The following is a 21,109-nucleotide window of genomic DNA, read 5'->3' on the forward strand; positions in this document are numbered from 1 at the left end:
CCCCCCTTCGGCATCTGTCTTCGGAAAAAGTTTGTGGACCCAGAAAGCTTCAAGCATCTGTCGTCAACCAGTGCTCCTTGGCACGCCAAGAAAAATATCATCAAGGCCCACCGGACGGAGCCAGCAAAAGGATCCAGGACATCAAAGGAGCCTGCGACAGACTTTGAATGCTTCTCCTGGGAGGTGATTTCAAGTACCACCGGGAGTACCATCAATGGACCAGCACCAAAAGAACCCTGTTCGACTGATTATGGTATGTGAAGCGCAGACATGTTTTGGACAGTCTAAAAAACTAAAAAATTGTTAATAGTGGGCCTCGAAAAACGTGGTTTGGGATTGATGCATGGCCTAAGTCTCTACAGTCTCCTATCAATCCATGTGGGGAAGCGTTAACACGCGAGACGGAGGAAGTGTTAGCGAAGGGACCGAAGTGTTGTTTAGATGCAAAACCGTCGAGACTTGACGTGTTTTCTACCATTAATACTGTAGCCAGAAAGGTTGTCCCGGAAGAAAAGGTCGCTTTTATAGATCACGCTATAGTAGGATGGAGAAAGTCATGGGAGAGGCGTACCCGAAGGACAAAAGAAATTTCAGAGAAGTTAACGCGGTTAAGAAGGAGTTCGAAGTCCCTAAAACTATTGGAAACAGATAAGTCCGGAAAGTTTGCCGTCTTGCCAATGGCAGTATTCAAGAAAAAAAAACAGAAGTTGCAATGGAATCTTTGTTTTCTGAGTGGGCGGGCAATGTAGGAAAATTGAGAGGGAACATTTGTGCAATCCTGAATGAAGACGACTTAAAGAATGTAGCAAAAAATATCACGAGTGCTACAAAATCGACATTAAGTATCAAGTTCTTTCTCAAGGACCATAAACCTGAAATGCCTCTTCGTGCGGCCATCAACGAGAACGGAACTTGGCAGAAAGTAGTTTCAAAGTTTCTCCAGCGAGGGTTGATGTATGCATGCCTAGATAAGTCATTGTCTCTAAGAAATTCAAATGGACTGATCGACATGTTGGAAAGATTTCATGGACAGCAATGTCCATGAAATTGAATTGGAGTTGGAGGCATTGGAGTTGAATCTCGTGAAGTTCCAAGCAGGTTCAGGTATATCGGTAGAGAGTTTCCTAACGATCCTTGAGGTTTATTTGAAGTCGACGGTAATCGAATACGAAGGAAGGAAGTACGTTCAAAAAGATGGGGTTTGTATAGGTTCGTCGGTCGCACCGATTTTGGCAGAAGTGTATTTAAACTTCTTGGATTGAGTAGTGCATAACAGACTGCAGGAGAAGTCCCCGGGTATGGCGTTAGTAAGAAGATATGTGGACGACATCATAATTTGCACGGTAACGAATGATCTAACGGGCTGTCTGGAACGTGAGATAAGGTCAGTGTCTCCGGAATTGAAGTTTACCACGGAAAAACCAGAAAGAGGGGTCCTAGAGTTCCTAGACTTACGTATACATGTAAATCAAGGGGTATGTTGGGAATACGGAAAAGAAAATTCTAAACCGGTGTTGCCAACAATTGGCTGTCATTCCAAGATCGTAAAAGCTGGGGTTGTAAAGTCGTTGGTCAGAAACGCGCTAGACAGATCGTGTGTTCATTGCATCACGGATTCAGTTACGAGACAATGCAAAAGGTTGATCAGTGTAGGGTATAAAGACAGTTTTATCAAACGGCAGTTAGAATTGTTATCAAAGGAAGGAGAGAAAAGGAACAGGGTAAAAGGACTAGATTTGCCGTGAGCCCCTATTTTCATGAAATGTCGCACAACTTGAAGGCATGTGCTAAAAAGTTTGGAGTAGACACGGTCTTCAGCTCAGATTTTAAACTCAGTGGATTGACGCCATTTCAGACAGGTGCGAACAACTGCAAAAAGAACCATCGAGAAAAATCGGTAATTTGCGAGAATGATGTGGTGTATGAGATACCACTGGAACCACTAGACGCGCGCAGGGTCACGGACTTGTAGAAGATTCTTGTTTATTCTTGCTGCGGACATACCTTCTATCGTTCATCCCTGATTTTGTTGTTCTAGAAAGTGCGTGTTCATTCTCGCCCCGAGCGCGCTACGCTCGAACCTTCTCCGCCGAATCTTCGAGATATTGACTCACTCTAGATAAGAGGCCACCCGCAACCTTGTCGAGTCAGTTTCGCCCCAGCGTTCGACTCTGCTCTTTCGCCGACTTCGACGCCCGCGACGCTCTACTGCTATCTTTTGTTTCCTTTTTTATTTTGGGCACAAGTTCGCCCAATTAAACGTTTAGTTTACTCAGTTATTTGACGCCTCATCCCTTGTCATTCGTGACATTTTGGTGGAGGTGCGGGGTAGACACTCTATGTTTCTCAACCGTACCCCTCCGAGGACCCGATCGGCAAGTCCCACTCCAAGTCGTCGACTCGTGGAAGAGGCAGGGCTTCCGGCAAGCCAGCGTCTGCAAGGACAACGCCCTGAGTTTGGACCACTACCGGACAAAAGAAAGAAGCTACCGAAGCCGACGATGAACTCCACGGCCCAGCCGACGGAAAACCCCCAAGCAGCACCGTCCTACGTCTTCCTGCCTGTGGTTCCCCGTGTGCCGACGCCATTCCACGGTGAAATCTACGAGGACGTAGAAGACTGGCTGCAGCACTACGAACGTGTGGCTCGCTACAACGCGTGGACGGCAGAACAGCGCCTCCAAAACGTCTACTTCGCACTGGAGGGAACGGCAAGACAATGGTTTGAGAACCACGAGGCTTCCCTCACGACGTGGGAGACATGCGTGGAGGAGCTAAAGCGCACCTTCACAAACCAACACCGACGTCAACGAGCCGAGGACATCCTTCAAAGAAGATGCCAAGGTCTAAACGAGAGCGTGACAAGCTTCACTAAAGACGTTCTGCGCATGTGCGCCCGTGCCGACCCTGGAGCCGCCGAAGACAAGAAGCTGCGCGTCCTCATGAGAGGCGTGAAAAACGAGATTTTCGGCGGCCTCGTTCGCAATCCACCGACGACCGTAGATGAATTTGTTGCTGAGGCAACTAACATTGAACGAGCGCTGTCGGCCAGGGCGAGTCATAATCAGAGAGTCGCCGGTGTAGCTGCCACCTCATCCCCTCCATCTTCCCTCCCGGACCTCGGCGAAGTTGGCATCGAGAACCTTCGGGAGGTCATTCGGGATGTGGTTCGAGAAGAACTGAAGCGGTTGCTCCCTTCTCCAGAACGACCCTCCGCTGTTTCAATCGCCGAGGCTGTTCGCGAGGAGGTACACCGGGCCCTCTTGCCAGAGGTCCCCGTCGCAGTGGCTCCCGAACGACCGGTCCTGACCTACGCCGCCGCCGCCAAAAGAGAACCTCCCGTCACAGCACACTACCAACCAGCTCCCAGACGTGAGGCACCGGCGTCGCAGTATGCTCCACGCCCAGAGCAGCGTGGTGCGAGGAAGACCGACGTTTGGAGGACGGCCGATCGACGCCCCATGTGCTACCACTGTGGTGAAGCGGACCACATCTACCGACGATGCCCCTACCGCCAGCTGGGCCTACGAGGGTTTGCGCCCAACGATCCTCGACCACGTCTTGGAGAGCGACCTCGGGACATCGAGGACTACCTCCGCCGCTCTTCATCTCCTGAGTCGTCTCCCCGCCGGGTATTCCGCTCACCATCTCCTCGACGCTCGCCATCGCCCTTTCGCCGGTCTCGCCGAGACAGCCTGTCACCCATCGCTTCCTGTCGGGAAAACTAGGCGCGGCAATGCCGGGAGGTGGCGTTGCCGATGACGAACGAAGCCAAGATCCTCCAAGATCGTCGGAGCTCTCCCACTCAAACGCCGCAACGCCCCGAAGCGACGTTCCTGTATCAGTGTCGAATAACCTCAACGTTATCATCGACGGCCACGACGTGACGGCACTCGTCGACACCGGAGCAGACTACTCAGTCTTGAGTGGGAGGCTCTCCCGCCGCCTTCGAAAAGTCATGACGCCGTGGGATGGACCTCAAATACGAACCGCCGGAGGACACCTCATTACACCAGTCGGGAGATGCACTACTCGCGTCGAGATCCACGGTGAGACGTGCCCTGTGAAGTTCGTCGTTCTACAAGACTGTTCCAGAGACGTCATTCTCGGCATGGACTTCCTTTGTGCATACGGCGCCGTCATCGACCTTGGTGAGAACAGATTGAGGCTGCGCAAGCCTGTTCTGCCTTCAGAGAAACCCCATACAGCGTCAGCCGCCGTCCGAGTCGCTGCCGACCACGTGAACTTGCCGCCGCGATCAAGTGTTGTCGTACCCGTCGTGACCGATGCAGCCTACCCGCGGCGAAGTTATTCTGGAAGGCAACCTCCAGTTGCTTCTAGGAAGAGGAATAGGCGTCGCACGAGGAGTAGCTGAACTGCAGGATGGCCGCACTGTGGTCCTCGTGACGAACTTCCGGAATGAAACGCAACACCTCACAAAAGGTGCAGCCGTTGGCCACGTCGAGGAACTCCGAAACTCCGCCGAAATCGCCGCCATTACTGACGAATCCTCGCCACCTCAGCAAGACTGTACGTCGCCAGCGCAGCTCGACATCGACCCTAAGCTTCCGGACCCGAAACGACGGCAGCTGATTAACCTCCTCACCGAATACCGTGACTGCTTTGCGACGTCGTCGAAGGTGCGCCAAACAGCCGTTGCGATGCACCGCATCGTTACCGAGGACGACGCGCGCCCTGTGCATCGATCACCGTACAGAGTCTCTGTTAAAGAAAGGGAGGTGATCCAGGAGCAAGTTCAAGAGATGCTGAACGACGAAATAATCCAGCCATCAAGCAGTCCGTGGGCCTCTCCAGTCGTACTGGTTAAGAAGAAGGACGGAACGCTTAGGTTCTGTGTGAACTACCGACAGCTGAACGCGGTAACAAAGAAAGACGTCTATCCACTCCCCCGCATCGACGACACTTTAGACCGGCTGCGCCACTCTCGATACTTTTCATCCATGGACCTGAAGAGCGGCTACTGGCAAATCGAGGTCGACGAACGGGACCGAGAAAAGACAGCTTTCGTCACGCCGGATGGACTGTACGAGTTCAAGGTGATGCCCTTCGGACTGTGCACGGCGCCAGCAACTTTCTAGCGTGTAATGGACACCGTACTGGCAGGACTGAAGTGGCAGAGCTGTCTCGTCTACCTCGACGACGTCGTAGTGTTTTCCGGCGACTTTGATGAGCATTTGCGACGACTCCGAGCTGTTCTCCAAGCCATACGGACCGCCGGACTCACCCTGAAGCCGTCAAAGTGTCGGTTCACCTATGACGAACTGAAGTTCCTAGGTCACGTGGTTAGTAACGAAGGCGTTCACTCGCGCCGTCGCAGCATTTCCAGCGCCGGGAGACAAGAAGGCCGTGCGAAGGTTCCTTGGACTATGTGCCTACTATCGGCGCTTCGTTCGAGATTTCGCAAGGATTTCCGCACCGCTAACAAACCTCACAAAGGACGCCGAGAAGTTCGAATGGGCCGAAGAGCAGCAGCAGGCATTCGACGAGCTGAAGCGACGACTGCAGACTCCGCCTGTTCTTGGACATTTCGATCAGGATGCGGAAACCGAAATTCACACGGACGCAAGTAACGCTGGACTTGGCGCGGTACTGGTTCAAGTGCAAGAAGGCACCGAGCGAGTTATCGCCTACGCGAGTCGGACACTGTCCAAGGCGGAGAAAAATTACTCCACGACTGAGAAAGAATGCCTTGCGGTCGTCTGGGCAATCACGAAGTTTCGTCCGTACTTGTACGGGAGCCCGTTCCGTGTTGTCACCGACCATCACTCGCTCTGCTGGCTTGCGAACCTCAAGGACCCGTGAGGACGCCTCGCTCGATGGAGTCTCCGACTACAGGAGTTCGACATGACTGTGGTCTACAAGTCAGGCCGCAAGCACAGCGACGCCGACTGCCTGTCCAGAGCCCCCGTCGAACCGCCTACCGGCAGCAGCGACGACGATGACGACGAGTGCTTCCTAGGCTCAGTGAATACCGACGACATGGCACGACGTCAAAGAGACGATCCCGAGTTGCGCGCTCTAATCGAGCACCTCGAAGGGCGAGGAGGGACTGTCCCCCGTGTCTTCTCGAGAGCCCTGCCGACCTCCGTCCTCCGACAAGGTGTGCTTTACAAGGAGAACTTCGGAGACAACAGCTCGCCATGGCTGCTGGTAATCCCTACCGACCTTAGAGCGGAGATCTTCCAAGCCTGCCACGACGACCCGACGTCCGGATACCTTGGTTACAGCCGTACGCTGGCCCGAATTCGTGAAAGGTATTACTGGCCCAAGCTGCCGAAGACCGTTCACCTCTACACACGATCGTGCCACGAGTGCCAGCGACGCAAGAAACCGCCGACGAAGCCGGCAGGTCACCTGCAGCCAGTTGCTCCCCCGACCGCACCGTTTCAGCAGATCGGAATGGATCTACTTGGTCCTTTCCCACCATCGACGCAAGGAAACCGATGGATTATCGTCGCTACAGATTATCTCACCCGGTACGCCGAAACGAAAGCCCTTCCTTCAGGGACTGCTGTAGAAGTCACCAAGTTTTTTATTGAGTCCATCGTCCTCCGGCACGGCGCTCCCGAAGTCCTGATCTCAGACCGTGGATCATCATTCATGGCCCAACTGACGCAAGAAGTCCTTCGTCTCAGCCACACCAGCCATCGTCGCACCACGGCGTACCACCCGCAGACCAACGGGCTGACGGAGAGACTCAACAAGACCATCGCCGACATGATCTCCATGTACGTCGACGTGGAGCACAAGACATGGGACGAGGTATTGCCGTACGTCACATTTGCCTACAACACGGCCGTGCAAGAGACCACCGGAGTGACACCGTTTCAACTGGTTCATGGTCGCAAAGTAACGACGATGCTGGACGCGATGTTACCCCACGAACCGGCTGTCGACGGAAGCGACGACGCCCAAGTGATTTTGCAACGGGCAGAAGAAGTCCGTCAGCTCGCCAGACTTCGTATTCAAGCCCAACAACGTGTCGACACTGGCCGCTACAACCTTCGCCGTCGGGACGTCCACTTCCAGCCCGAAGACAGGGTATGGGTGTGGACACCAATACGGCGCCGCGGTCTCACCGAGAAGGTTCTCAAGCGCTACTTTGGACCCTACAAGGTTCTTCGCCGTCTCGGTGACTTAAACTACGAGGTGCTTCCCGACAGAACTCGACCATCAAGACGACGTCAACCGCGACCCGAAGTAGTCCACGTCGTGCGCCTCAAGCCATATTACGACCGATAGAACTTCGGACTCTCGTAAAACTGTGAACTGCGGCTCGCGATTCTACTGTCCTTTTGTTGTGGATCTTGTGTTTTCGGTTTGTGCTGCGTCGGGACGATGCGCTTTTAAAGGGGGGGATAATGCCGCGCGCAGGGTCACGGACTTGTAGAAGATTCTTGTTTATTCTTGCTGCGGACATACCTTCTATCGTTCTTCCCTGATTTTGTTGTTCTAGAGAGTGCGTGTTCATTCTCGCCCCGAGCGCTACGCTCGAATCTTCTCCGCCGAATCTTCGAGATAGTGACTCACTCTAGATAAGAGGCCACCCGCAACCTTGTCGAGTCAGTTTCGCCCCAGCGTTCGACTCTGCTCTTTCGCCGACTTCGACGCCCGCGGCGCTCTACTGTTATCTTTTGTTTGCTTTTTTATTTTGGGCACAAATTCGCCCGATTAAACGTTTAGTTTACTCAGTTATTTGACGCCTCATCCCTTGTCATTCATGACAATATGTGGACGACATCATAATTTGCACGTTAACGAATGATCTAACGGGCTGTCTGGAACGTGAGATAAGGTCAGTGGCTCCGGAATTGAAGTTTGCCACGGAAAAACCAGAAAGAGGGGTCCTAGAGTTCCTAGACTTACGTATACATGTAAATCAAGGGGTATGTTGGGAATACGGAAAAGAAAATTCTAAACCGGTGTTGCCAAGAATTAGCTGTCATTCCAAGACCGTAAAAGCTGGGGTTGTAAAGTCGTTGGTCAGAAACGCGCTAGACAGATCGCGTGTTCATTGCATCACGGATTCAGTTAAGAGACAATGCAAAAGGTTGATCAGTGTAGGCTATAAAGACAGTTTTATCAAACGGCAGTTAGAATTGTTATCAAAGGAAGGAGAGAAAAGGAACAGGGTAAAAGGACTAGATTTGCCGTGAGCCCCTATTTTCATGAAATTTCGCACAACTTGAAGGCATGTGCTAAAAAGTTTGGAGTAGACACGGTCTTCAGCTCAGATTTTAAACTCAGTGGATTGACGCCATTTCAGACAGGTGCGAACAACTGCAAAATGAACCATCGAGAAAAATCGGTAATTTGCGAGAATGATGTGGTGTATGAGATACCACTGGAATGCGGGTTTAAGTATGTAGGACAAACATCACGATGCATCAACGACAGATTAAGTGAACACAAAAGAAACGCGAAGAACAATGCACCGAACTCAGAAATCGCAAAACATATCACCGAATGCAACAACTGCACTGCTATTTGGTCGGAGACAGAAATCATTCACAAGGAGAGGAATGATACAAAACGGCTAATAAGGGAGGCGGTAGTCTTTAGTCTTTAGGTAATTGCATAAGTCAGGTGTCGTTACAGTTCGGTAAAAATTACAAAAGGTTTTTTAAAAAAATTATAATTATGTTTTTTCTTTTTTTTGGGGGGGGGAGGGGGGGGGGGGAAAGTGGGAGTTGCTGTACTGTTCGTCTTCGCACCGTTTTAGGTTCAGTGCTTGTCATCCTTTCTTTCGTCGAGGAGGAAAGAGAAACATTTTAAATGGAAAAAGGTTTTCTTTTTTTTGTGTGTGTGTGTGAATCTGTAAGTTTGGTCCTTTTGTTATATTTTGGGGGAGATTACTGAGTTATCTTTGTGAATCGACATGAAGGCCGTCCATAGCGCTACTTTGGGAATTAGAGGGCTTGGCGTTTGGACTGTTTAGAGGTTGTCCCTTTGTGTTGGTAGTGACTGTCTGGAGGGTTTGGCGTTTGAAGTGGTTAGAGTTGCCCCTTTGTGTTGGTGGTGGGCTGTTTGTGGGCCAAATAAGGAGGACTAAATAAACCTGGCAGGCTTAGTTTGAGACGTCGTCCTGTCCCTTTCTGTTTCTTCGACTTTTATGTTCCTTTCTACCCCAGTCTCAGGTATATTCAACATGGGGAGCTAAAAGGCCGTCCAATGCTATGGGGCTTCCTCGCTTTGACATAGTCGCTGGGTTCATTCCAGATTATAAGCATTGCGCCTGTCTTGGAGTGTTGCGGCAGCTCCTCAAGCTTTGGTTGGATAGTTAGCACCATCTCTCCGCATGGTACATTGGAACACGCGTAGCTTCTCTTAACAAGCTGTTGCTGGCCATATGTCCCCCTGTTGATATCACGCGAACACCTCCAAAGTTTTAGGAAAGATCGTATTGGGAGGCCTCTGAACTGAGAGCCTTTATTCTATTTTATGGCCGCGTTGGGGGGTGGGGGGTGTTAAAGCCTGTGCTACCACGCAAGTACTTCAAGCATTATGTGCTCTTTGCCCAGGGCCGTACCCAGAAAAAAATTTCGGGGGGGGGGGGGGGGGTTTCGGGGACAACGGCGGCCATTTTGTCTTATTTTCGCCTATGAATCATGTGCATCGGTGGCATATAATGGAGAGTTATAGCAAACCGAAGAACCGGTCCCGGTTTGGTACCCGGTAGCCGACCGGTGCCACTGCGCGTGCGCAGAGGTGGAGATTAAAATCGGCTGGCTGCAAGTGCACCGACCAGGGCCGTACCCAGAAAAAAATTTCGGGGGCGGTCAGAACCCCCTAACCCCACCCCCCCCTGGTTACGGCCCTGTCTTTGCCTATAGGATTCACCTGCTAGAGCAAGAAAATGTCTCCAAACTCGACATATTGTCACGAATGAAGATTGCAAGAACAACAGTGGGGAACTGAAAAATAAAGTTTTAACAGGGCGAACTTGTGCCCAAACGAAAAATAGAGAACGAGCGTCGAGGCAGCAGAAAAGCTGGCGGGCGGCGATTCGGCAACGCAACAGAGAGCGAGAGCGAGACTGACTCTACAAGGTAGCGGGTAGCTGCTTATCTACACTGGCTCACTATCTCAAAAGTTCGACAAAGAAGGCTCGAGCGTCACGCGCTCGGAACGAGGATGAACTAGCGCTTTTGAGAACAAGAAAGCAGGGGGAACGTTACGTCTGGTGCGAGAATGAACGCGAATCACTTCAGGCCTGAGCGCAGCGGACGCCACGAGACGATAGGGCCAACCAAGCAGCGAAAAAAGCACACTTTTTGCACCTGATTGGGTCCCCAGGTGATGCACTCTGTGACGTTGCACCTTTGCCGCTATTTGATTGGCTCTGTCGCTTCTTAGCGTACACTGCGCTCGCACTTAAGGTGAAACGAAGTATAGAAGTCGGTGACCGAACGTTGCTTTCGCGGCGCGGGCACTCTTGGAAACATTTGTCATGCAAATGGGCAGACTCTATGGAAAGCAACATATGTCTTTCAACGTCCACCAACTGGTACATCTGGTTGATTTTGTTGAAGCAGGGAATCTCTTTGTGGACAACGTCTTGTTTCCCCTTTGAGGGGAAAAACGCTGTCCTTTTTAAGCTACATCTCGGGAACAACGTGTGTCACGCTAAGCAAATCGCCACTAAATTTTTGTGATGGCAGAATGTCATGGGGCGAGGCAAAAAAAAAAAAAAAAAGCTTCGGAAGAATTTGGATTATTGCTAGAAAAGACGCTTTCACAGAAAACGATTGGAAGAACAGGGATCCGTTTGCCGCGGAAGGGTTTGTAGCATACAAGAGGGGGTCCACTGCAGCGTCGAACTTGAGATTTGAGGTGGCCTTGGAGAACTTTCTGGGTGCGGTGCCATTTGTTGTGACATATTATCACAGATTCCAGTCTTGCGACCCCGTTTGGTGCTCCGAGTCATACACACTGTCAAAAGGGCTAAACTGTGTAGCACAGCTGAACGATGGCTCTTTCGCGATGGTGTACGCACTTGCAGTTAATCAAGATCCAACATCTTGTTCCTAAGTATCGCACTGTGTGCTGATCAAAGAGCTAGATACTGTGCCAATGTTTCCATTCAAGGACAGCCAGCTGAATGTGACTTTCATGCATGTACAGTGGCCCAATGTTTTAATAATATCAAGCGAGCTTCGACTGTCGGGACGGCCAGCGCCGTGCCGCGAAGGCGTGCGGCGAAACGGGAGAGATTAAGCGCGTGCGCACAAAGCCCTTTCTGGTGGGAGCGTCGTCTGCTAGGTTATTCCGTTGATCAGACACAGACCCTGCTGCCTAGCTAAGGAGGGCAGGGCGCTTGCAACGTCGAAGTGCATCGCCGATACGCCCCTCCTCTTGGAATGCGTTCAGCCTGTATAACCCCGACTGTTGTTGCTATATCCTTTTGTGTCATGCCGCCCATCGACATCCACACAACACGTTCCCGTCTTTCTATAGAGACTCAGGAGGCATACAAATGTGCGCGCGCCCGCTGGTCAAAGAAAAGTGTGACTACCCGGCTACATAGGCTATACTTCGTCTCGTCCTACGATGGACCAAAGGCCGAAGCTGCGGGCCGCCAGGACCAATCACGAGCCACTAAGAAATTGTGCTGTATTTCGCTTCGATACACGTATCAGTGCCCGCGTCTCGAATCACTGATTGGGATTGGCGGACAGTGGTTCAAATTGAATAGCACTGAGTGACTCACCAATTTTCCAGCGCAAATAATGCCACGACATAGAGGCTCTTGCAGGATCTAAGCTATTGAACTGATGCAGTGTTTTTGGGTTAGGAGCATTATTCGTCCACCCCTAATCAACACTAATCATGTCATAGTTTAGTTTGGAACGTGATTGGACCGGGGGGGGGGGGGGGGGGGGGGGAGGCCCGTGGCTTTGGCCTTTAGTCCATCGTAGGGTGAGACAAAGTATAGATGATTACAGCAACAACGCAGTTCATGATACAAAACACCAGGCGGAAACCCTGCCTGTACTCCGTTTTACTTTGCGTTGTACCGCAGCCGACGCTAAGAGCCCTGTTTGCCAGTCCGTCGCTAAAAGTGTGTCACGTGGCCTTGCCGTTGGGTACAACTGCACGTGTAAGCACGATGTCACGCGGCAGGGTGAAAGCACTGGATTGGTTTGATGGCTCGTAGCATCGTTTGCGGTATACAGGTTAATGCATCGTTGCATTCAGTTTGTCGCGTCGCCGTATTTTTCATTTTTGTTGGTGTTCACAAAATAAGCGCAAACATGAAATAAAAGAAAGTAAATTAAACTCGAGATGACGCACGGCTTATGCTACGCCTGAGCTGTATCGAAAAAAAAGAGAAAATAAAAGCAAGCGCTGTCCGGATCTTTGCTTGAAGGCGGTTATACTTCTTTCGAGCTTAGGTCCGAGAGCGGCCGATGTTATGAGCCGAAGTGCCAATCAAACAGCGAAAAAGGCACAATGTCATGGCGTGCTCTCTGCAGTTGATAGAACTAGCCGATATTTGCCGTCTCTGTGCGTGCTCCTCCGCCGACTAGTCCTATCAAGCGCAGAGAGCACACCATGACGTTGCGCTTTTTAATCTGTTTGATTGGCCCTTTGGCTGATAACATCGGCCGTGCTTGGACCTAAGCTGAAATGAAGTGTAGCTATGCCAGCAGATAATGAACAGGGGCCGTGTGCTGTCAACGGAATAGCCTAGCAGACGACGCTTGCTACTAAAAGAGCTTTGTGCGCAGGCGCCTAATCTCTCCCGTGACGCCGCATTTCTCCGCGGCACAGCGCTGGCCGTCCCGGCGGTGAACGCTCGCTTGATATTAAAAAAATTGAGCCACTGTACACCCGCCGGCAATATGAAGGTGAACACCTTACCTGGTTTCTTGCCTGTTTTACGGCTCCCTAAAGCTATATTAACTCTCAACGTTTCAAATGGTACGTGGCCAATTGTCTAAAATCTGCGTTCTAGCCCTTTTCTGGAACAGAGCTTGTTCCTAAACTTGCAGGAGCGTAAAAGACAAGAGGGCTGTTCACCTTCATATCGCTCACGGGTGTAAGTGTGATCAGCTCGCGAAGAAATGTGGGGAAATGAAGCAAAATGCCGAGACGTTCTTGTTAATTCTGCTTCCAAATAGAATTGAACGAGACTAGGTTTGTAGACTTGCCAATGTAACATTCGCGGCACAGCATTTCTTTATCAATCCCAAATGCATTAAACGCCGAGGCAGGTATACAGATTTGAGTGTGAGTAACCATCACACGAGTTCTCAATAATATTTTTCTCGTGGGTATATAATGTACCATTTATGACTTTTTATTGTTGTGCTATATTTTCTTTTGAATTTAAATGTATTATTTGGGTCGTGGATTGTGCGTTTATTATTTCCTCTGTTTTTGCGTTGATGGCCTAGTTTTAGGATATTTGCTGCAGTGATTTCATTCCCATTTAGATATCCTATAAGAATATCGTGCTCCGACATACGACCACTGTGTCCAACGACTGGTGAATAAAGGTGTTTGTTAAATAAAATGTTTAATTTTTAGTCGTATAATTATGGGAAGCTGAAAATGTCTTCGATCCATTGTCGTAGGTGAGGAACGGTTGTGGTAGTTCCCCTTTGGTTGTTGCCGAGATGTCTGTGACCTGGAGCACTGTGGTGGACTGTGGCTCCGCTGGGCACAGCCGGCTTCTTTGCTTGTTTAGGTCACGACGTACCGTCTCCAGCTTCCCGATGTTCTCGCGCACAGCTGTCGACGAATTGTCTAGTGCTTTAGCCAAGAGCTTGCTTGGAGGTTCTGAAGTTTATTGTGCTTATCTTTTCAGCTCTTTTCGTAACTTCGTCACTTTAGTACCATTGGCGTCGTTGGCGTGGTTGTGCTCAGTCACCGGCCAGAAGCGAGTGATCTGCAAGACCAAGTGGTATATTAACACGGGCTTATGAGACGCTGTTTACTTTGAAAAGAAAAGTAAAGTTGAAAACCTCTTAATATAAGAATCTTTTGGAGTGTGTACCCAAAGCTACCGACTGAGAATGTGTATTTTTTTCTACAATTAAGGACGTAGTATAAAAACATTATGATAGTTCTAATAAAGGCAGAGCACCCGTTTCACACTGAGCACTTAAAATTTGCTAAATTGCTTGCTAGTGTGCATGTAGTCTATAAATCTTGTTCAGATAAATTTTTTCATTTATTGGTAACATTTATTGTTGTCACTAGAAAACTTAAAAAAGGATTCAGTTTTAACGCACATTCACAAAATCAGTTTCCCATCACAAATAAAATTCAAAACCCTTTTTGAATGACGTAAGTAGCTACAAATACCTTGTGGTTAGTACAGAAAATCAGACATCACAAATATACAAATGCACCCACATCTCATAGGTAATCTATGCAGGCGAAAACAAAGATTATTATACACACAGCATGGTCCGTAGTCATTGCTCCTTTGCATCCGCCTGTTCGCTGCGTACGGCACTGCCATCGAATCCACCCGTTCTTTGACTGCATTTGTACGTAATCATAACCGCCAAGCAGCCCCTCCCCATCCCCTGTTAGTACGAATAACCTCCATGGTGACAACAGGAGTGCTACGGCTAGAAAAATTCGCTTTATATAGCAAATGCATTTCGATACTGCTGTTCGACCATGCAACTCTTAGCCAATAGGAATTTGGCAAAATGCGCTTAGAGGTGAAGACCCTGGGGTAAATCTTTACTAAACAAAAGACCATTTCCTATCTCCGCCACGAGGAACAACATAACAAAAGGCACCCCCTGTACTCCTGATTCCAATGAGGACGGGGACAAGATAAGAAGAAAGACATACGCCGTTTATGTGCGGTAAAACGGCTGATAAAAAGAGTTAGAGTGACTGTTTATAATTTAATTAAGTACAATGGTGCAAGCGAGCTAGAATGTTTGTACCGTTTGTCACCGAAACATTCATCGCTGTGTTACGTTGAAGCCTAGCTTTGAAAAGACGCAATTTTGGGTGAGCTTTTCTCCGGGTCGGAGAAAAGCTCACCCAAGGTTTCTGCTCACCCGAGGTTTCTTCAAAAAAGGCAGGTGTTTCTGCAAAAAGAGGATCATGGCAGAAACAAGTAAGCCTCTTTTTGCAGAAACACCTGAGCACTCTGGAGCTGAACGATCCTTTTTTAGTAAAAAACTCGCACACCATAGTAAAGTTTCCTGAGAGGGGCGCTACGGGGGACGTTGTAGCATTTTCTGTTGACGTAGAAGGTTTTTTTTTTTACTCGGTACCTCATAAGGAGCTGTTTCTTGCTGTACGTGAGAGCATTGAGGAAAATGGTGTTGTCGGCTTCCAAAACGCCTGTAGTGTAGGGTTGGACGGTTTTATGGAACTTTTGAAAGTTTACCTGCAGTCCATTTTCATTCTTTTTGAGGGCAGTTATTATGTACAAAAAGCAGGTATATAAGATCCTGCGTCGGCCCTGTCCTTTGTGACATTTTCCTAGCCAAATTCGACCAAAATGTTCAGATTGGCTTGGAAGGGAAACAAGTGTGTAAGGTTGCCCGGTATGGGGACGACTATTTGATACTATGGCTACGTTCTGAAAACCTTTTGACGCGCCAGGTTGTTGAGAGTGTGATAAAAGTGTTTCATGACAACTCAAATGGCTTAAAGTTCACTCACGAAATCTCGGACGGCCAGTTTCTCTAATTTCTAGACTTGAGACTGCAGTTCACGGGAAACCATGTGCGTTGGAGTTACCACCCGCGCTCCAAAAAGGAAATCCTCGCGTATGATTCGGCACATTCCAAATTAGTAAAAAGGTGTATTGCTTCGTCTTGTTTCCAGGCGGCACTTCAGAAGTCATGCCACCATGTTATGCGTGACAGCTTCAGCCGGCAGGTTAGTCGACTTAGAGATGCCGGCTATCAAACATCACTTTTGCTTGGAGTTGCCGAGACGCTGCTGAAAAAGATCAGGGCGAGTTTGAGGGTAAGAAAGAAAAAAAAAAAAAAAAAAAAAACGAGACCTCAGGTCATTCCCTACTTGCACAAAATTTTGCATAACTTAAAAAAAATGGCAGAAAGATTTGATGTTCCGCTTGTGCTTTCGGCGCCATGCAAGTTGGCCCAATTATGCCCACGGATTCAGGAAAAAGGGAATGACGCGCGCTTATGCACCGTCAATCATGCTAAAAGATTTGTAGATTGTAACGTGGGCGTGGTGTACAGAATACCGCTGACATGCGGTGGGTGTAAATGGGCCAAACAGGACGGTGCGTAAATGAGAGGATGCGCGAGCATGACCTCGCTGTGCGCTCAACACGTGGAGGACACTTGCCTCTTCATTGCAGAGACTGTCTGTGCCAGCCCAAATTTCAAAATACCACGATCGTAGAAGGGCTCGTGAAAAAACTGCGAGGGGAGTGCTTGAAGCACATGCTATTGAGCACGAGATCGAGCTATAGGGGGCGCTTTATCGAGGTTGTTGTCCCCACAGCCTGGTGTTTACTAACACAGCATAACAAAGAAATTGAACCTCGTCATGCACGGCTTGGACACGAGCGCTTCGCTCTGACCAATGCTTTGGTTGCACGACGTGCGGCCTTCGAATCGTCATTATCGCTGATCAAAAACAAACAAGAAAATTCGGTTTGTTGCCCCCACAGCTGAAGCGTGCCGCTAGAGGCGTGACTGTTCAATCTCCTCTCCAATAAAGAAGGAGACCACTGAAGGCTGCGTCAGCCAGCCGTCAATTTTTCTGCACCAGATTATTGACACGTGGTGATGAGTGACGCCACTGAGTGATTCAGTGTATTTTTGTCGGAGGTTGTTTGTTTTAGCTGTTTTTAAATAAATGTTCAGCTGAGAGTAAGCGCTCGCCCTGTTCGCCTTCCTTTTTTGTCCTCGTCTTTGTTAGCACTTTTAAATTTTATACAAGTGGAAGGAGTACACAAATAAGGCGCTGACTTAGAACTGAAAATTAATTCTGCATAATCCAACAAAAAAGCATGAACTGGACAAAAGAGACACAAACACAATCAAGCAGATAACAAACACCCGATCATGACAGAAGCCTACACAAACGTGCCCGACTTTTTTATGGTCTTATTCCGTCACCCTCTCCCTCTAGTTCCACCTACTGTGAAACGAATTAACCGAGGAAAATATTGAGCTATATTTTTATTTTGACACGGTGTCTCATTTTCTACACTGGTTGTCTTGTTCTGCCCGGGAGCGGAGCAAGATTAGATGTTTGTGACTTTTTTTTATCAAGGAGTATCTTATACTTGCATTTACTCCAGTCTAGTCATTTTCACTGACTGCAGTGCCAAGATGCCAAAGCTTTTCATATAATTTATTTCTGATTCGCAATAAAGCAAAACAAAAACAGCATGGATATAAAAATGTTTGTCTCATTTTGCCCCGCCTTACCCTATGCTACGTGGACCATAGTCCGGAAAATATGGTGACCGTTTTTATTGCGGTGTGCAGACATCAGAGCATTGTTGTACAAATATGGAACATTCATGCACTCGGGAGAACTTCGGATAAAAGTGTTTCCATGTCATAATACATAAACCATAAATATACAGTAACGTGTGCAATTGACGCAGTACGTAGGGCTCGCCAATGGGTCGTGCAGTCCCCGTGCTTGCAACGGAAGGTGCTTGACGGTGCGTGGTAAGCGATGGGCACGAATTTTCCAGTACATAGCTCACTGCTTTGGGTTACGTTTGCCGTGAAACACGAAGAAGGAAGACCCAGTATCGGGAGTCGCGGGCTCGTTGGCCCGACACGCAAGCCGTCCCGCCGTCTCGCCAGCATTCGACTTTTGCGCCTTAATTTCATTTTATTGTAGAACAGTTTTTTGTTTTCATTTTTCCCGATCACTGCCTTAGCACCACGCCTGGTAGCAAATAACATGCATCCACTGACAATGAAGTTGGCTACGTACGACGTGCCAGAAACTGCTTCGTCATGCTTTCATACCTGACACGCCCGCTCCACCCATAGCTCATAATTACCTTCGCTAACACAGGTATGAGTAAAGTTTGATACCCGTCGCAGGTAATCCCAGATATAAACCCTATATAAAATTATGCCGAAGCGTGAGTCAGACACCCAGGACATTAATGATAACAATTATTAGAGTTTTAATGCCGCAATGACATCGTAGGCAATGTTGCGGCAATTCCAGTTTATTTAAAAGGCACTAAAAAGGGATTTGTGCTAGTAGGATAAAAAATCCAAGTGCAGCAAATAGCCAGTTTTTTTTTCAAGAGATCGGAAACCAGGTAAAACGGTACTAAAGGGCAGCCACTAAATAAAAACATAGGATGCAGAAGAAGACTACCTCTGAAAAGGTCTGGAAAGCTAGATCGCCGATGTCTCTGGTGAAGAGACGATTCCATAAAATGTGCTATACTATGAGCCCTTTCTCACAATAGACACAGTGTTTTGTATCCTTGCGACGAAGGAGGTTCACTTGTGTCAAGGGAGTATGTCCAATCCTAAGGTGGTAGAGCTTGTTGTCATATTCTTTATCCCAGTCCAATTGCCACTACTTCAAAAGTGATTTCTTTGAAAGCGGTTTAAGATATTGGTAGGATAAGCCACACGTTGTTATTAGTGAATCTTTGACAGATGCAGCTAATCTAACTGCTTCCTCAATCTCTGAAATCCCAACATAACTTTGTACTCAATCAAATTTTATGCCACATGCGAGCTAAAGAATTTCATTCATTTTACTACGTACAATTTGAGTGAGAAGATGCTTTGTAGGGGAGTGGCAAGGATATTGCCAATAATACACTTTATGAGTCGACAAAGAGGTGTGGGCATTGGCATACATTGACCGCCCACAGATGAAAAAGAAGAAAGGGACAAGGAAGGAGCTCGGGACACGAGAGATCAACGGGCTCTCAAGCCGCGCGCTCGACCGTTCCGGCAAGCAGTGAACATCACCGACCCGTTTATCCTTGTAAATAATGTACATAAATATGTAGTGCCAAGACTTTGGTTCCTACATATTTGGTGACCCGGTTACTCCACCATCCCTGACCGTCTTCATCGAAACCAGCCTCACCATGACCACCAATCAAGAGGACGGAAATATCGCGGCGGTTCGTCTTCGCCTTCCTCAGTTCTGGCTTCTGATCCTCTCTTGTGGTTCGCCCAAGTGGAAGCGCAATTCGCCACAGCAAAAATCACCGGACAACTTACGAAATTCCACCACATCATCGCAGTTTTGTCACCGGAAATTGCGACAGAGGTGCGGGACCTCATCCTCGCTCCACCACCCCAGAACCCTTATGATACCCTAAAAGCTGAGCTGGTGAGGCGAACATCCATTTCTGAGCAACGACGGCTCCAACAGTTGCTGACGTCCAAAGAACTTGGTGACAGGACACCGTCCCAAATGCTTCGCCGCCTCCAGCAACTACTCGGAGACTCTCCGACCACTTTTGATCCCTCGCTTCTGAAGGAATTGTTCCTCCAACGTTTGCCGGCGAACGTCAGAATGGTGCTCGCACCAACAGCGAATATTTCCATCGACGCCTTAGCTCAGCTGGCGGACAGAGTCGCCGAAGTGGCCTCCCCTAACATCTCTATGGTTGCTTCAAGTTCCCACAAATCAGCAACCGACGCTTCAACACATGACGTTCCACAATCTACTGCTATGGAGGACATGCGGCAGCAGATCAACCGCCTGGCGTTGCAAGTGAACGCACTCGTAACAGGGGCTGAGTCCAGATCACGACATGAGTCAAGATCCCCCTCAAGACGACGATCTTCAAATCCACCATCACGAGCTGGTTCCCCTCCGCCAGGAATCTGCTGGTACCACTGGAAATTTGGCAGCAAGGCCCAAAAATGTCGCGCGCCATGCAGGGCGTCGGAAAACTGCCCAGCGCCCCGCTAGAGGCGGCCAGTCGGAGCGCTCGCCATCCCACCCGCCTCTTTTTCGTAACCGACCAAAACTCCAAGCTACGCTTTCTCGTTGATACGGGCGCCGAGGTGAGCATCTTTCCCGTACCGCCAAGCATCCATCCGAGTAAGAGACAGCCGTGTACATTGCAGGCTGCCAACAAGACACCAATTGCAACTTATGGAGAACGTTCCCTCACCCTCGACATAGGGCTCCGCAGAACGTTTCGCTGGGTATTCCTCATCGCTGCGGTTTCCTACCCCATACTTGGAGCTGATTTCCCCCGTCATTACCACCCCCTTGTAGACATGCTTCGTCTTCGCCTGGTAGACGACACCACTCGTTTGACTGTACAGGGAGTAAGAATGACGTCGCCTCTTCCTCCCCCGTCCATTCCTCATCACTCTCCGACACCTTACGATAGACTTCTTAATGAATACAAGAGTCTGACGTGTCCTAATAATTTTTCGAAACCGGTACCACACGATGTGACGCATCATATTGTTACCACGGGTGCTCCCACCTATTCTCGACCACGAAGGCTGGCTCCAGAACGTCTCAAGATTGCCAGGGCCGAATTCGAGCATATGCTTGAATTGGGCATCATCCGTCCATCCTCGAGTCCATGGGCCTCGCCCCTCCATATGGTGCCTAAGAAAGAACCTGGAGACTGGCGCCCTTGCGGAGACTATCGCGCCCTTAACAACGCCACTCTTCCGGACAGATATCCAATACCACATATTCACGACTTTTCGCTCTCTCTTCGCGGCTCCACTATTTTTTCGAAAATAGATCTCGTCAAGGCCTACCATCAGATACCTGTGGAGCCGGCAGACGTTCCCAAGACGGCCGTTACAACACCTTTCGGCCTTTTCGAGTTTCTCCGGATGCCGTTCGGACTCAGAAATGCAGCCCAAACCTTTCAGCGGTTCATTGACACCGTCCTTCGAGGCTTGCCTTTCTGCTTCGCATACGTCGACGATCTACTAGTTTTCAGCCAGGATGAGACCCAACACGTCCAACACCTGCGGCAGCTGTTCCAGCGCCTCGCCGAATATGGAGTCAATATTAACCGAGGAAAATGCAAGCTGGCAGCAACAACACTCGAATTTCTGGGCCACGAAGTTAACCAACATGGCATACGACCTCTCACACAAAAGGTGGAAGCTATCAACAATTTCCCAATACCTAAAAC

Source organism: Ixodes scapularis, unplaced genomic scaffold (assembly GCF_016920785.2).
Source record: "Ixodes scapularis isolate PalLabHiFi unplaced genomic scaffold, ASM1692078v2 PGA_scaffold0__279_contigs__length_252992795, whole genome shotgun sequence".
Classification (NCBI taxonomy): domain Eukaryota; kingdom Metazoa; phylum Arthropoda; class Arachnida; order Ixodida; family Ixodidae; genus Ixodes; species Ixodes scapularis.